At 36.6% G+C, this 19,208-nt stretch overlaps 1 long non-coding RNA gene across 1 annotated transcript in view; it reads left to right on the top strand.

Moving 5' to 3' along the window:
* The window catches only part of LOC124505749 (uncharacterized), a 60,544-nt gene extending 43,304 nt beyond the window's left edge, over window positions 1-17,240 (top strand). Inside the window, exon 3 of the long non-coding RNA XR_006960706.1 lies at window positions 17,019-17,240. This is a non-coding gene — a long non-coding RNA (uncharacterized LOC124505749). The remainder of the gene's footprint in view (window positions 1-17,018) is intronic.
* The last annotated feature ends 1,968 nt before the right edge of the window (window positions 17,241-19,208 follow it).

Raw genomic sequence — 19,208 nt, 5'->3', positions numbered from 1 at the left:
AACAGAAGAAAATTACTGAAAAAAAAAAGAAAAAAATTCTCACAGAGATAAGAGAATAAATTATTTCATTTTTTAATGACAAAAGGATAGAAAAAGAGTGAAAAATAAAAAGTACAGAAAACAGCGAAAGAACCAAATGAGATACAATGAAAAAGTCTAGCACATGTAATTCTGAGTATCAGATTGAAAGCAGACAGTAAAAGGAGAGGAGGCAATATTTTAATAGATTCTGATCTAAACTTTTTTTTAAGTCTGATTTGTAAAATATCAACCAACAGATTCAAGAAGATCTACAGAACCTCAGAGGTAGAAGTACAAAGAATACCCCATGTAGGCATATTATGGTAAAAGTTTTGAGAACCAAAGGAAAAAGAAAAACTGGTTAAAAACAAACAAACAAACAAAACCAGAGGGGAAGCTTGGGAAGATGGCAGAGTAGGAGGGCCCAGAGCTCACCCTGTCCCATGTTGACAACTAGGTGTCATCCAAACCCACCTTAACAAACTGGACAGCAATCTGAAGATTGGCAGAATGAACCCCACAGCTAAATATAGAGAAGAAGCTGCCTCTGAAAGGTTAGGAAGGTCAGAAAGGCAGAGGGAGGCTGCCCCAGAGGAAGGGAGCTGAGTGCGGGGACAGGGCAGAGAAACAGGCCTGAGCACCAGGGAGCTCACACAGGGAAGACTTCGTTTCTTTTCTTTTTTTTATTTATTTTTTATTTTTTTTAACGTTTATTTATTTTTGAGACAGGGAGAGACAGAGCATGAACAGGGGAGGGGCAGAGAGAGGGAGACACAGAATCTGAAACGGGCTCCAGGCTCCGAGCTGTCAGCACAGAGCCCGACGCGGGGCTCGAACTCACGGACCGTGAGATCATGACCTGAGCCGAAGTCTGACGCTTAACCGACTGAGCCACCCAGGCGCCCCGGGCAGATTTATTTTCACAGTGATTTTGGAGCCTGTTGCTGTGCTGGTGGACTTCTCACAAAACTAGGGGACTGACAGGCACCATTTTCTTTCTTTGTCCCCCAGCATCAACACAGCGCCACCTGCGGGAAGAGGGGCTGTACGGACACTTGCTACCTAACCTGCTAGCCGTGAGCCCTGCGCAGGAGTTTTCCTGAGAACTGGCCCATCCTCAATGGGGAAGAACTGAGAGTTCTATAACTACAAGTTATGTTACAAAGTTGCAGCCAGCAAAATAGTACGGTACTGGCACAAAAATAAACACATAGATCAATAGAACAGAATAGATAAGCCGGAAATAAACCCACAACTATATGGTCAATTAATCTTGGACAAAGCACAAAAGAATATCCAATAAGAAAAATCCATTCTCTTCAACAAATGGTGCTGGGAAAACTGGACAGCATCATGCAAAAGAAAGAAACTGAGCCAGTATGTCACACCATACACAAAAATAAATTCAAAATGAATTAAAGACCTAAATGTGAGACCTGAAGCCATAAAAATCCTAGAGGAGAACACAGGCATTCACCTCTTTGACATCAGCCATAGCAACTTTTTTCTAGATCTGTCTCCTGAGGCAAGTGAAACAAAAGCGAAATAACACTATTAGGACTACATCAAAATGCAGTCTTCTGCACAGTGAAGGAAGCAATCCACAAAACTAAAAGGCAACGGAAGGAACAGGAGAAGATACTTGCAAATGGCATATCCAATGAAGGGTTATCCTCCAACATATATGAAGAACTTATAAAATTCAATACCCAAAAAATAAATAATCCAACTAAAAATGGGCAGAAGATATGAACAGTCATTTCTCCAAAAAAGACCTACAGATGGCCAACAGACACATAAAAAGATGTTCATCATCCCTTACCATCAGGGAAATGCAAATCAAAACTACAGGGAGATATCACCTTACACCTGTCAGACTGGCTAAAATCAACAACACAAGAAACAACAGGTGCTGGGAGGATATGGAGGAAAATGAACGCTTTTGCACTGTTAGTGGGAGTGCAGCCACTGTAGATACACACACACACACACACACTGAAATACTATTCAGCAATAAAAAAGAAGAAATCTTGCCATTTGTCATGATATGGATGGGAATGGAGCTGGATACTATTATGCTAAGTGAAATAAGTCACCAGAGACAGACAAATAACCATATGATTTCACTCATATGGCGAAATTTAAGAAACAAAACAAACAAGCAAAGGGAAAGAAAGAGACAAATCAATAAAAAGACTCTTAATTATAGAGAACAAACTGATGGTTGCCAGAGGGGAGGTGGGTGGAGGGATGGCTGAAATAGGTGGTGGGGATTAAGGAGTACACCTGTCATGATGAGCACCGGCTGATGTATGGAAGTGTTGAATCACTACACTGCACCCTGAAACTAACATTACACTGCATGCTAACCAGCTTGAATTAAAACAGAAACTTAAAAGAGCCAAAAGAAAAGGACAAAGTACCTTCAAAGCGTAAGAACGACAGCTCCTTTTAAATAGATATAATAGAAATCAGGGAACAACATCATGATGTTATAAATACCAAAAATATTACCAAAAATATAATTCTCAACTTGGAATTCTGTACCCGGTGAAAATAAACCTCAGAAATAAAGGCAAAATAATGGCCTTCTAGAACATTAAAAACTTAGAGATTTCATCACTTGCATATCTACAGAGAAATGAATTCCACAAGGGGGGTTTTCATGTAGAAGAAAAATTATCTTGGATGGATAGGATGAACAAAGAGGAAAAAGTGGTGGATATCTGGGTAAGACTAAATGGCTATCAACCCTTTAAAACCATAACAAAAAATATTCTGTGAGGTTTAACATATGTAAGAATTAAAACACACAAAACAAAGCATAAAACTCCTGGTGAGCATCGTGCAATGTATAGAATTACCAAATCGCTATGTTGTACACAAGAAACTAACCCAACACGGTATGTCTACTACACTTTAATAAAAATTACTTAACTGGGGCATCTGGGTGGCTCAGTTGGTTAAGCGCCCAACTCTTGATTTCAGCTCCGGTCACGATTTCATGGTTTGCGAAATCGAATCCCCATGCTTGGAATTCTCTCTCTCTCCCTCTCTCTCTCTGCCCCTTCTCTGCTCACACTCTCTGTCTCTCTCAAAATAAACAAACTTAAAACAAAATTAATTGTGGGACATGATACTGGGAAATAAAGTGTTTCATATTATTTGCAATATAAGCAGTAAAAAAATAAATACTAGACAGATCTTAATACGTTAAAGATAAAGATTGTAATCTTTGGAGTAATAAATATCAGAAAAAAGTTAATAAAATGAGGTGAGCAGAATAACACAACTTACTTGAAAATTCTAAAATCATGCAATGATAGAGAAAAAAGGCCAGAAAACAAATTAGACAAATACAAAACAAATAATGCCACTGTAGGTATAAAACCAAATATATTAGGAATAATTAAATGTCATGGACTAAATACCATAATATTTTAACATATAAAGATGATCACATTGAGCAACATAACAAAATACAATCTGTTATTTTTACAAATGACACACTTTAAAGATAAAAACACAAAAAGGTTGTAGATAAAAGGATGGAAAAAATGTTCTATGCAATCACTAATGAGAAAAAAACTCCCAGAAAAACAGAAAACACAAGTATAACTAATCTAATATCTGAAAATTAGTCTGTAAGGAAAGAAGTATTACTAAAGAGAAAGACATTTCATAACCATAAAGGGTTCACTCTACATTAAAATATAACAATTCCAAACTTGTGTGTGTCTAAGAATGCAGCCTGAAAATGTATAAAGCAAGAGAGACTGAACAGAAAGAGAAAATAAACAAATCAAAAATCATAGTTGGAGATTTTTAACTCCTTTCTCTTGCTACCTAGTAAAAAGCAGATATAAAAATCAGCAAGCATATGGGGCGCCTGAGTGGCTCAGTCAGTTGGGCATCGGACTTTGGCTCAGGTGACGATCTAATGGCTCAAGAGTTCCAGCTCTGCATAGGGCTCTGTGCTGACAGCTCAGAGCCTGGATCCTGCTTCAGATTCTGTGTCTCCCTCTCTCTCTACCGCTCCCCCACTCGTGCTCTGTCTCTCTCTCTCTCTCTCTCTCAAAAACAAACATTAAAAAAATCAGTAAGCATAAATGAGATTTGCACTCATGATTAACGAAATTACCCTAATTGATATACATAGAACACTGCAACCATCAACTGAAGAATCAATATTTTTCAAACGCATACAGAATGTGTCCCAAAGTAGACCATAGATCGAGCCATAAAGCATGTCTGAAAAAATTTCAAAGGATTGATATCATACAAAGCATCTTGTCACAGTGGAATGAAGCTAGGAATCATTAGCAAAAAGTTCATCAAAAAATCCCCAAATGCTTGAAAATTAAGCAATGCATTTCCATATCATAATAAAAATTAGAATGTAGTTTGAACTGAGTTATAATGAAAATTAAATATAGCATGACTTTCAGAATTCAACTAAAGCTGTACTTAAAGAAAAATTTACAGCCTTAAATATCTGTCATAAAATAGAAAACCTGTAAAAATAAGGTGGGCATCATGTAAAGAAAGTGGAAATAAAAGAGCAAAATAAAATGGAAGAAAGGAAATAATAAAGAGCAAAAAAATCTATTAAATGAAAAAATCATATAGAATAAAAAACATCAAGGGGCGCCTGGGTGGCGCAGTCGGTTAAGCGTCCGACTTCAGCCAGGTCACGATCTCGCGGTCTGTGAGTTCGAGCCCCGCGTCAGGCTCTGGGCTGATGGCTCAGAGCCTGGAGCCTGTTTCCGGTTCTGTGTCTCCCTCTCTCTCTGCCCCTCCCCCGTTCATGCTCTGTCTCTCTCTGTCCCAAAAATAAATAAACGTTGAAAAAAAAATTTAAAAAAAAATAAAAAAAGAATAAAAAACATCAAGAAAGTTGAAAGTTGATTCTTTGAAAAGACTAATGAAAATAATAAAACTCTTAGATTGATCAAGGAAAAGAAATAAAACCTATAGCAGGATCACTACTGACCTGCAGACATCACAAAGTAAGAAGATATTATGAACATATTTATGTCAATAAATTTGAAAATGTAAAAGAAATGAGTAAATTCCTTATAAAGAACAACTTGCCAAAACGGACATAAGAATTAGAAAACTAGAATATTCCTACATGCATTATTGAAATTGATCCCTAATTAAATACTTTCCTACAAGAACAGTTTCAGACCCAGATGACTTCACTAGTAAACACTTTCATATTTTATTGTAGGAAATAAAACCCACCTTTTATAAAGTCTTCCGGAGAATAGATTGAAAACATTTCCCAACACAATTTTTAAAAGTCACTTTAAAGGATATCAAAACACTTTAAAGGACGCCAAGTGACAGAAATATTTTTAAAAGGAAAAATTGAGAGGCAATTTCTCTTATGAATATAGTTGAAAAATTCTAAACAGGATATTAAATCAAATTCAGACCTAAAACATCATTTCCAAGCATACTTTATTCCAGAGAAGCCAAATCATCTCAATATTAGAAAATCAGTGTAATTCACCACATTAATAAAATACTGAAGAAAACCACGTGGCCATCTTAATAAATGCTAAGAAAATATTTAATAGAATTCAACATCAAGTAGTGATACTGAAAAAAATACATTCTTTGCATTCTTAAGAAAATAGGGAGAGGTATTTCTTAATATGCTAGAGAGAATTTTAAAAACCCTACAACAAATACTAAACTTAAAATTTATTAAAAATATACTTTCTTCTGAGACTACAAGAAGATAAGGATTCAATCCCCAATTCTATTCTTCATTGTAGCAATGGTTCTAGACAGTATACGTCACAAAAATAAATAAAAAGTGTAAGTATTAGAAAAGAGGAATAACTCTCATTATGGGTAGATAACATGATTATGTACTGGACAATCAAAAATAATATACATACAGATTTGGAATTAAAATGTGAACTAAAAAGGTAATCAGATACAAGGTCAAAATATAAAGTATCAACTGTATTCTTTATTCATATCAGCAAAAATCAATTAGAACATAAAACAGAAGCTATACTACTTATAAAGGCATGAAAGAAACATCAAACACTTAGTAATAAATGTAAGGAAAATTATTGAACAAATGTATACATAAAACTAAAAACATTACAGAAAGAAATTAAAGATGACCTAAGTGAATGCTGGAATAAAGTGCTTATAGATTGGAAGAAACAATATTGTAAAAGATGTCAATTCTTCCCAAATTGATCTATATATCCAAAGATGTTTCAATTAAAATCTCCAGAAGCCAGTTTGTTCTCTTTTTTTTAAAAGGAAAGCGGAAAATTTTTCCAAAATTTGTATCAGCAATATATGGAATTAATATATAAATTCTTAAAGAGAAAGAACTAAGTTGAAATACTTGTATTAACAGATATCGAGATATTATTTCTTAATAAAGCTATAGTATAGGCACAAGTCTAAACAACTAATCCAATGGAAAGGAAGATTGAGAATAGACTCTTACATACGTCAAGCAGATTTATGGCAAAATGCCAAAAAATGTGAGAAAATATAATCTAGTTAATGAAAAATTTTGGATTAATTATATTTCCATATAAAAAGAACTACAAACTTGCTCCTCTCTGATATCACACAAAAGTAAATTTCAGATACTATACAGACCTAAATAGGAAAGATAATAATGCAAAGTTTCTAAAAAAAAAAAAATAGCTATTATCTTCATGATTATGACTAAGCAGATTTCTTAAATAGGACCTCGAAAAGCATTAGCTCTTTAAGAAATAATAGATATAATAGACTCGATTATGGTTGGGAACTTTTATTCATCAAAAATCACCAGAAAAAGAGCCTGAACATAAGCTATTAATGGAAGGCATTTGGAATTCATGTATCCATCAAGGGATTATATGCAGAATATATAGGGACAGAATGCTTAAGAATCAATAAGAAAACTATAGAATATCCAACCAACTGGGCAAAATCTTGAACATCCGTTCACAAAAGAAACAACCATACCGTCAGTAAACATTGGAAAAGGTGTTTGATTTCATTAGATATTGGCCAAAAGCAAATTAAGGTCACAGTTAAGTAATCACATACAAATTCATGGACCTCAAATGGCTAATACTGAGAACAAACACACATTTTGGCCATACCAATTGATGAGAATGTGCACCGACTGAAATTCTGACAACTAATGAAAAGGTAAACAAGTTCAATGACTTCGGAATTGTTTGATAGTATTTACTGAATCTGAACATAAATGCATCCTATTAACCAGCAATTCAGCTTATAGGTTTATTCCAAGCAGAAATGCATACATATGTTGATTCAATGCCATACGCATATCATGCATAGTGAAATTACTGATGGCACTGCCGAAGTGGAAACAGCCCAAGTGCCTATAAATAAGAGAATAGATATCTGTGAGATAAATACTATCCCAAGTACAAAAAAAAAACAAAAAACAAAAAACAAAAAAACTACTGGAGAGACAATGACTACATAAGTCTCAGAAACATTAAATACTGAGTGACAGAAGTGAGATATAGTGGTGCCTGGGTGACTCAGTCACTTAAGTGTCTGACTCGGCACAGGTCATGATTTCACAGTTTGTGGGTTCCAGTTCCACACTGGGCTCTGTGCTGACAGCTCAGAGCCTGGAACCTCCCTCTCTCTCTGCCCCACCCCACTCACACTCTGTCTCTGTCTCTCCAAAATGAATAAACGTTAAAAAGAAAAAAAGAAAGACGTGAAATATAAAAGACTTCAAACTGCATGATTCTATTTATGTAGGTCCAGGGCAAGCCAAATAATCCATGGTGATATGGATCAGAATAAGGGTTACCTTTGCAGGTGGCTTAAGATTTGCGCACTTAATTTTATGTATATAATCCTCAATTATAGACATTGGCAAAGTTTAAAAATGTTACATTGTTAAAATTGAAAAATACACACTCAATACAATAGTTAAAATAAAAAAAAAAACAACTCTATGGGGGGGGAAGAGAAGCAAACCAAGAAAGAGACTTTTTTTTTAATGTTTATTTATTTTTGAGAGAGACAGAGACAGAATGAGAGTGGGTTAAGGGCAGAGAGAGAGGGAGACACAGAATCCGAGGCAGGCTCCAGGCTCTGAGCACAGAGTCCGACGCGGGGCTCCAACTCATGAGCTGTGAGATCATGACCTGAGCTGAAGTCGGACGCTCAACAGACTGAGCCACGCAGGTGCCCCGAAAGAGACTCTTTTAAAGAGTTTATTTATTTATTTTGAGAGAGAGTGTGCATGCACACAAGCAGGTTAGGGACACAGAGAAAAGGAGAGGGAGAGAATCCCAAGCCGGTTCCACACTGTCAGCGCAGAAACTGATTCAGGGCTCTATCCCAGGACCTTGGGATCGTGACCTGAGCCTACATCAAGAGTCAGATGCTTAACCAAATGAGCCACTCAGGTACTCCTACACATGCAAAATTAAAAAAATCTAAGAGGATGTATGGTCCAGGGTGTGATACACACTGTGACAAAAGTATCTAATTGTATTACAAATGTATGACAGAACCCCACAAAGGGAGTGGGCAAAAAAAGCTGCTAACCTAAGTAACCATGGAAATCACTGGAAGCTGTAAGACTGAAGACAAAAAGAACTACACAATTCCAGACGTCAAGTTTTATTACAAAGGTGTTGTAATGAAAACAATATGGTACTGGCACAAAAACAGACACTGAGATCAATAGAACAGAATAGAAACCCACAGAAGTAAACCCACAATTATATGGCCCATTAGTCTTTGACAAATGAGGAAAGAATATACAGTAGGAGTCAGTCCCTGTAACAACTGGTGCTGGGAAAACTGGACAGCAACATGCAAAAGAATGAAACTACACCACTTCCTTGCACCAGACACAAACATAAACTCGAAATGGAAAAAAACATAAATGTAAGACCTAGCACTATAAAAATACCAGAAGAGAACATAGCCAGCAATTTCTCTGACATTGGCCATAACGATATCTTTCTAGATATGCCTCCTGAGGCAAGGGAAACAAAAGCAAAAATAAACTATTGGGACTACATCAGAATAAAAATCTTCTTCACAGTAAAGGAAACAACTAACAAAGCTAAAAGACAGCCTACTGAATAGGAGAAGATATTTGCAAATGACATATCTGAAAAATATATGAACAACTTCTACAACTCAACAGCAAAAACAAAACAAAAACCGGAATCCAATTATAAATGGGCAGAAGACCTGAACAGACATTTCTCCAAAGAAGACAGATGGATAGATGGCTCAGAGACATCACTCATTATCAGGGAAATACAGATCAAAACCACAATGAGATACCACCTCACACCTATCAGAGCAGCTAAAATCTAAAACACCAGAAACACAAAGTATTGGTGAGAATGTGAAAAATAGGAACCCTCTTGCACTGTTGCTGGAAATGCAAACTGGCACAGCCATTGTGGAAGACAGCATGGAGTTGCCATGTTCTAAAAATAGAACTGCCCTATGATCCACTAATTGCACTACTGGGTATTTACCCATAAAACACAAAAACAGTAATTCAAAGGGATACATGTACCCCTATGTTTACTGCAGCATTATTTACAATAGACAAATTATGGACGCAACCTGTATCCATCCATAGGTAATGGATAAAGAAGGTGTGGTTCACACACACACACACACACACACACACACACACACGGGAATATTACTCAGCGATAAAAAAGAATGAATGTTGTTGCCATTCGCAACAACATGGATGGATCTAGAGAGTTTGGTGCTTAGTGACATAAGTCAGAGTAAGACAAATACCATATGATTTCATTCATATGAGGAATTTAAGAAACAAAGCAAATGAACAAAGAAAAAAAGAGACAAATACAAAAAACCAACTCTGAACTATAGACAACAAACAAATGGCTACCAGAAGGGAGGTGCATAGGGAGATGAGTTAAAAAAACAAACTACACATTAGCATTGTATTCTAGCTGATACAGTTATTTCTCACAAAGATGTGGATTAACAGTTCTTATACTGCTATAAATCTATACAGGAATTGAACAATAAATAAATGAATGGCAGATGGTGAAAGCCTGGGTTCTTAATGCTGGAGGAAGAATTTACAGAGAGACAAGGAGGAGAGGAGGCGTCTACAATGAACCATGTGGTACTGAATAAGAGACAGAGTTATCAGTATGATTTCATGTTTAGCCTAAAATGGACATGATGTCTAAATGTAGAAATAATTATAAATATGTGTATATAGACAGTCAGTATACAGACATATAGTTCCTAGCTCTGCCCACCAAGACGATCTAGAAGCCATGATCCCCCATAGCAATGGATACACCCAGTGCCTAGGTCCTGTATTCTAATGCTATTCTCCAATAAAAGAATATGGACTTCTTGGAGAAACTGAAGATTCTAGGGCAAGGGAAGCAATATGCAAGATGAACCTGAAGTATCCTATAGTGCCAGAAAGTAAAGAAGTGCTAAAATAAACAAACAAGAACCACAAAAACAAAAAGCACAATGATAGGTATCTCAAAGGACACAAAGCCAACTGAGAGATCTCCCCCTTTCCAAAGTTGGAATAATTTGAGTGACACAATAAATAGCATGCTATTAGATCACAACTCAAGTATAAAATAAATGTCCATCTGTCCATACTGATATAAATAAATGAACACTTAACTAAGTAGGGGAGAAGAAACAAATCTCTCATGCAGAATTCCAAACTATGTATATAGATATTACTTTCTCAAAGAGGTAAAACGTAATTCCCACCTTTTGAGTGTAGATTTTGCCTAGAGACTTACTTGCTAAGAGCGCAATATGGAAAAGGGAAAAAAAAAAGGAAACTTAATAGCAGGAAAATCTGGTAAACTTCCTTGGCCAGGTGATCTGGGTTAAGATCATCAGGAAGCAGTCATAGTAATTACATACAACTAGGAAATAATGTGTACTTCACCTCCATAATCCTCTTGTCAAAAATCTATAGCTTCAGTTTAACTGTGAGATAAAACAATAGACAAAGCCAAATTGAGGGACATTCTACAAAACACCTGATTGGTACTCATCAAGGTCATCACCAATACTGTCAAGGTCATCTAAAACAAAGAAAATCTGAGAAACTCACAGCCTAGAAAAGCCTAAAAAGTATCTGATCATTAAATATAATATGGTAGCCCAGCTGAAATTCTGGAATACAAAAACCACGCTAGGGAAGAAACTAATTATGAATAAGTGCGTGTCCTTTGTTTTTTAAAAGTTTTTATTCATTTTATTTTCAGAGAGAGAGAGAGAGTGAGCAAGCCTGGGAGGGGCAGAGAGAGACTCCTAAGCTCTGGGCTGTCATCACAGAGCCTGATGCAGGACTCAAAATCATGAACACTGGGATAATGACCTAAGGTAAAATCAAGAGTTGGATGCTTAACTGACTGAGCCACCCAGGCGCCCTTCCTAGCACAGTAGGCAACACATCAGTTTCATAAACATGAACAAAATATGGGGCTTATTTAATAATAATATGTCAATATTGGTCATCTGTAATAAATGTACCATATTAATATACTATGTTAACAGTAAAGGAAATTGCATGTGGGCATTTGAGAGTTTTCTATACCATGTTTGCTTTGTTTCTGTAAGTCTAAAAACACTCTAACATAAAAAATTTATTTAAATAAAAATATCATTAAAAGCATTTGATAAGTACAGAAAATCTCCAAGGAAGTAGAATTGTTTAAATGTAAAATGAAAGATAAAAATAAGAAAACTACAGGACTAATTCAGAAGTTGTTACATACAACTTAAAAGGAGTTTCCACTTACTCTCCATCTCATAAACAACAACAACAACAACAATAACAAAGAGAGAAAGAAAATCATGGGAGGAAATTATCAAACAAGGCAATATAAAAATTCCTTGAACTGAAGAATATTATTTCAAATCAAAAGAGAACAAGTGAAAAGAAAAATGAAAGGGGAGAAAAGAGAACCCCTTTGGGGAAAATTCAAAATACACAATGAGAGAGGAGCAAGAAGACTATTACGCTTGCCCACTGGAGGATAGATGGTGATGGAAGAGTATGGGCAAAATGTTGAGGAAAAGTGTGCTCAGCCTTGAATTCTATACCCAGCCAAACTAAGTCTAATTGAAAGACAGGATAAAACCATTTTCTGTTACACCAGCCTCAACATGTTTTCTTCTTTGAACTCTGTCTCTGGGCTCCACCGAACCTGGGGGAAAGAAGGGTGAAACAGGGGATCTAACATAGAAAGATATTGAAAGAAATTCTCAAGGTTGATCGTAGAGACAAGCCCTGGAAATAAAAACCTCTACTGCAGATCTTCAGAGAAACCAAGATGGAAGCAGCAGATGGCAGGATTCCAGGGGAGTATTTCCAGAGAAATAAAGAATAGTAAATGAACTAACGGATTTCGCTAAATGGAAAATTGTATCAATTGATATTTTACAAAGATTTTAGTGGGGAAGAAAAAGTTTGACAAGAGAGTCAAAGAGAAATGAAGGTAAAAAACCAAATGTTAACTTTTTTGGGGAATGGGGGAGAGGAAGTTGTTGTATGAGAAAGGGATTTATGTTAACAGTAATGTTCAACACCACTCCATTGTAAATAACATTTCCATGGTCATGAAAACTAATATAATCAATATGTAATTAACCAAAAGTTGAAACAGTATTATGTTTTCATGATTGGGGAAATGGAAGGAAGATTTAATAGAACCAGCACAATAGACAGTTTATTGATAATGTCAAAATTTGATGAATAAAATGATTGCAGTATAAACATAGTAAGTACAAATATTAAGTTGAAATTAGTTTTCTGTAGGACACAAGAAATTGGTGAGGAGTGATAAGGACAGAGGATTGTTGGTACTGTTGTTGCTATTATTGCGATAAACTTAGCATCTTTTGGGTTTTTTTTCTTTTAATTCACACTGGGCATGGAGCCCAACTTGGGCTTGAACTCATGACACTAAGATCAAGACCTGACCTGAGATCAAGAGTCCAATGCTTAGCTGACTCAGCCACCCAGACAACCCTGATTTAAAAACAAACAAACAAACAAACAAACAAAACAACTATGCCCATGTGTTTACTTAGATACAAAATAAACAGTAAAGGCAATAAAAACAATAATAAGAATTCATTTAGTAATTAACCTATGAAAAGCTCATGTATCACGAACATGCCATGACACATCAATTGAGAAACAAGTGGAACTGTTTTACATTTATTCACAGTAATCCAGAATGTTTCTTCAGGGATCAGATGAACATAGTTTCATATGATCACTCTGGTTTATAAACTAGTATATATTCAACGGTCATATTGGAAACCATCATATTTGTTACTTAAAACATTTTTTTTAATTTTTATTTTTGAGGGAGACAGAGAGACAGAGTGTGAGTGGGAGAGGGGCAGAAAGAGAGGGAGACACAGGATCTGAAGCAGGTTCCAGGCTCCAAGCTGTCAGGACAGAGCCCGAGGTGGGGCTCGAACTCATGAACTGAGACGTTGTGACCTGAGCCGAAGTTGGAAACTTAACAGACTAAGCCACCTAGGTGCCTCCATCTTATTTATTACTTTTTAATTGATGAGACTGTCAGGTGATATGTGAGTATTAATAATTCTTTGTACTTTCGGTCATTTATTTACCTAATCTTTTAAAAATTAGCCTCAGCATTTCTACAGAATAATGGTAAACCCTCTTATTGAACATAATGTTGTGTATGAAATTTGTTATTATTATAGCACATCTATGTCTGATCGAGACAAACGTTTGATAGAATCTACTTATTTCTCTGAAATCTGCGTTTAATCATGGAAACTCTATTTTTCCCCCTCAGGAATTAGATACTTGGACTCATTAAATGGTGTATCAGAGAAGAACAAGATTTTTAATTGTGTTTATAATGAAACATATGAGTTAATAAATAAAGGGTGGTAATAGTCTATTAAAATGATTAAGAACTTCTAGAATAGAGTATGGTATATCTGGTATATTAGAATATATTTATACACATAAATATTTCTGTATGTACTGTGTTAAAACCCATCTTTGGGATTAAAACTGATAGCCAATGGGCCCAGTAAAATATAAATGTTACAATATATTAAAGACAGGAAAGCCCAAAGATTGATTGATCCAAACTTTAAGATGTAACATTTTCTCAGGCCACCTGGGTGGCTCAGTTGGTTAAGTGTCCGACTTTGGCTCAGATCATGATCTCGTGGTTCATGTGTTGGAGCCCCACATCTAGCCCCACATTGGGCTCACTGCTGTCAGCCTGTCAACCCAGAGCCGACATCAGATCCTCTGTCACCCTCTCTCTGCCCCTCCCCTCCTTGCACTCTCCCCAAAATAAATACATTTTTTTAAAAAAGATGTAACATTTTCTCAACTCTGAGTTTAACATTCATACAGAGCAGACTTCCATGCATTGTTTTTTAACACCACATAAGACATCCTACATATGTAGAGTCTACTTGAGGGATGGTCTCTTACGCTCTCCTGGTTGGACCTGCTTGCCAGAAGGGGTCAGGCTATGGCCGAGGTAGAGAGTTTCTGTTTCCATGTGTGGTCATTTAGGAAAAAGCATTGCCCTTTCCCTTCTAACTTGTTAAATCTTACTTCAAGGTCATGCTTTCTCCAGAGATATGATGTCCCAGATTTGGAGGCCTGGGGTTCAATGTGTTTGTTTATAGGCTAAATAAATCAGCTAAAGTGGTTATCATCTGGGCATGGGGTTTCTTTCTTTCTTTACTTTATATAACTTACCTGGACAACTTAAAAAAAAAATCTTAATGATATTGACCTTTCTTTGTATTTAGCAGCATCTGTTGGCATGGTTGCAGATAATATTCCAGTTGAAATACTCTGAATTTCAACTTTAAATGTATTCATCATATGTACATTTACACACATATGTTAGAAAAGAATATAAGAATTATTACCTGAGGACTTGAGCTTGAATCTCAACCTGCCATCTTTGACTATATGACCTTGGGAAAATCACTTAAACTTTTAAGTAGGTATAAAGATATTGGTTTACCAACATGGCACAAGAATTGAACATTTCCAAAGAGAGAACATATTTTAGAGCATTTATAAACTCTAAAGCATGTTAAATATTAGTTATTTTTAATCTTTCACTGGTTAGCTCTTTTTCAGCTTTGGTTTACCTTCCCTCCTTCTCTGGAGCAATTCATATTCTTTAGAGCTGTCCCCCAAGGCTCATTACTGATGGAGGCCATGTCAATGTAGTTTCAGCTATGGGACTCCCAACAATGCTTTTTACTTCCCATTTGTCCTTTCTCCTATTTTCTTGACTCATATGCGTTCCCTTCCCTCTGATGGACTTATTTTCACCTATTTCTTGTCTCCCATCCACTGCTAAAAATACTCACCATTCCACCTAGATCTTTGACACATGTGTTTTATTTCCCCCTACATTTCCCCAGCAGGGCAATGAATAGAAACTTTGAAAGCCTAACTTGTAAAAGAATGGCTTGTGTTCAGTTAAAGTTTTGCAGTGTGATACTTAAAAAGAATTCTACATTTTTCCCGGGGACTCTAAAATGTCTAACCTGCTCTGCTCATGTATCATTGGCCCAGTGCTCACTCACAGATGTCACCCAAGCTCCTTTTCTGGCTCTTTCTGCTCTTGGTCACCTTGCACAAACTATCCCACTGTCTCTAACTCCAGCTTATTGGATTTAAGCCCAGACTTTGGGCCTCTGTAGTAGCACCCTGTTTACATACACGCACATGGGCACACGCATGCACACACACACACACACACACACACACACGCACGCACACACACACGTTTATATAAATATATGTATACAAAGTGAATAAAATTTATGTCAAGTGGCCAATACCTTATCAAATTTAACAAGTAAATAGCCTCAGAGACTTGAAAATCTTTCTATTCTAGACACCCACCTGAATCACATTGCAAATTTGTGAGGTCAGTGAGAATTCATCAATGCCTACTGGCCTCCTGAAGAGATTCCACAGCCACCTCTATAATGTGTTCCAATGTTTAACAACTTTCATTCCTTAGAATTTTTTTTTAAGAAAAAAGGAAACCTGCAGAGTGTGTGAATAATTCATTTGCTTTTGCATTTGCATACTTTCCCATTTGGTTACATTTTCCTGGTTTTGACTTTTCAGCATTTTCAGCGTTAGTTGTTCTTGAATTAATGCTGAAAATAAATATGGGTGGTGATACGCTAAGAAAAAAAAGGCAGGTAATCCATGCTTCTGAATGAGCTTTCCAATACTAGAAACTCAGCCAGAGACATTTCTCCCCCTATGAAGATAAAATACACACTGGCAAGACTTATTAACTTAGTATTAAGTTGACCAATAGCCACACATGACTACTCACATTTTACTTCTTTTTTTCACACTTTTTTTTTACTTTTTTTTAACCTATACAGAGTATGCAATGCTATGTGCAGTTCTCTATGTGGCAGGAAAAACTTCAAGAATGGAAATGTAAATACAAACAGGAAACAAGAGAAACTGGTCTCTGAGGCCAACTTCAACTTTGCCTTCTAATTTGGATTCGTCACTAGGAACTAATATTGGTTGGCACGGCGGGGAGGGACTCAGTATGATTTGCCTAGACAAGAATAAAAAGTCATATTATAGGGCACCCATATTAGGGAAAGAAACAGACATTCCTAATTGTAGATAGTCAAGACATTCAAATATATCTTAGGTAAATGTCTTCAGCCATCCCATTTTCCTTGCATTGATGGAGAACTCTCAGTAGAAAGGGACATAACTTCTATCCCAAAACATCAGACACCTTGGAAAAACCCAATGCAGGCTCTCCCCTTCAAGGGAAATGGTGGTGTGGAACTTGCAAGTAGGCTTGCATAGATACAATTCACTCTTCAATGAGCCAATGCCCCAAGTATTTCTGATTTTACCTCTTTGTCTCTACTTTCTGACATGATTCAAGCAGAGCCCATCAAAACCAGGAAGATCAGAGCCCTGACCTGCAAGTACTTTGGTGGGACGGCTGCCGTTTTGCTTTCTCCTTTAAGAAGCAAACTCAAAATTCTCAACTTGCCTGAGCAAACGAATAAGAAATGGGAAGATTTAGGGCATGCTGTGTGACACGTATATGCTGAGATGGCCCTGAATTTCCTTGTGCAAATGAATCTACTGAGTCAAATCATGAACCCAGCTTCCGAAGAAGGAGCACAAGCATTTTTCCTCCAAATAAAAATCCGTTTTGCTTTAATCAATTCTTGATTATCATGTGATACCTTTTCTACATTGTAGGTTATCTATCACAAAATTTTAATACTGAACTACTTTTTTTTTCATGACACCCAATCAGTTATGTGTTCCTGGGAACACAAACTCATTTTAATATTATGTTAAATACAACCACATAAAAAAGGGGGGGGGATTGAGAAGTTATCATTATACTCGAAAGCCAAACATAAATGACTTTGGGATCTCTCTGCATCCCTATTCCCTTCTGTTAGGGCAGATAATCAAATATGTGCACCAATTTCAGGGAAAGCTTGGAAATGATATAAAAATATATTTGCATTTCTAGAGTTTCTTATCCAATTCAGTGTCACAGAACTAGAAATACCTATGGTACAAATCCTTCTGAATGAAACGTCTGTTACAAAACTAACAAGAGGGTTTCCAGTCACCCCTGTGAAAGAACCTAGCAGGGCAAAGAGCAAAGATTAGCATGTAAAACCACATTTAGAATCCTGGTGTCATTATAAATTGCCCATTCCTTTCCATCATACTTATTATTATTATCATTTTAGTGACTGATTTAGAATTTGTACCAATAACCATTGACGTGGTTAGGTGTACTACATCGTGATTTTTCAATGTTGTCAAGGTGTTTCTGTGTATGTCTGCATATGTGTGGGTGCGGTGTTTTTGTTTTTGTTTTTTTTTAACGTTTATTTAATTTTGAGACAGAGAGAGACAGAGCATGAACGGGGGAGGGTCAGAGAGAGAGGGAGACACAGAATCGGAAACAGGCTCCAGGCTCCGAGCCATCAGCCCAGAGCCTGACGCGGGGCTCGAACTCACGGACCGCGAGATCGTGACCTGGCTGAAGTCAGACGCTTAACCGACTGCGCCACCCAGGCGCCCCTGGGGTGTGGTGTTTAATATAAATTTAAAAAGTGACTTGTCCTAATGGAGTATTCCTCATTGTGGTCTGGGAATCTATTGGTTTCCTGGTTATAGTCACATTTCAAATGTCAAAATACCCAGATTTTTTACTCTGGCATCAAATTAGAAGTAGTATGATATTAAATTTTTAAAAAAGTCCTCTACTTCTAAAATGTCTGCCCTGAAGGAATTCATCACTGCTATGGTTCGGTGACTGCTCTGTGTCTCCTATTCCTTCCTCTAAAAAAGGAAAATTTTATTTCATTTTATTAGTCCTAGTCCGTGTTTTTATATTAGGAGCTATTTAGGGGGCAGATAATGTACTTTGGTTGATAAGATAAATCATATATGTACCTGATTGAGCGGTGCTGGACTTTGAACAGGATGAAGAAATTTGGGTTTGATTTTGGGTTGGTCCCTTCTGTGAATTATATATTCTATGTGTGGGGGGAAAAGGTATACATGTATACTTGGTGGCCAAAGAAATGAACTGTGGTAGAGACAAAGAGCGGTCAACCAAAGAGTCATGTTTTTAAAAAGTATATATATATTTTTATTGCTGGGACGTGTCTGCCCACCCAGGGAATATATCTCCCAGCCTTCTTTGCATAAATTGGGCCGTGAAACTAGTTCTTTCTGACAAAACATGAGCAAAAGTGAAAGATGCCAATGACAGGTTGAGGTGACCAAGCAGGTGTGACTTCTCCACTCTCTCTTCTCCCATTTGTCACCTGGAGAGAAAGACTCAGCAGAGAACCCAAGGTATAAAAGACGTCAAAACTAAATAGTCAAAGAAGACTGGGTCCGTGAGTAACAACCATGAAGAAAGCTGCTCACCAATAAGAAACACCTGTTTTACACCCAACTAAAGTTTTATGTAAGTGATGAAGTGCTGAATATACTCCTAAAACCAATATTGCCGATTAACTAAAATATTTTTTAAAAAGTTTTATGAGTTTAACCACCTCAAATTTGGAGGTTTGCTGTCTATAGCAGCAAA

This window comes from Lynx rufus, unplaced genomic scaffold, assembly GCF_022079265.1.
Source record: "Lynx rufus isolate CCGP_SWC_20201006 ecotype Redwood Valley unplaced genomic scaffold, mLynRuf1.p SCAF_9, whole genome shotgun sequence".
Taxonomy (NCBI): domain Eukaryota; kingdom Metazoa; phylum Chordata; class Mammalia; order Carnivora; family Felidae; genus Lynx; species Lynx rufus.
This window is presented reverse-complemented; position numbering and strand designations above follow the sequence as displayed.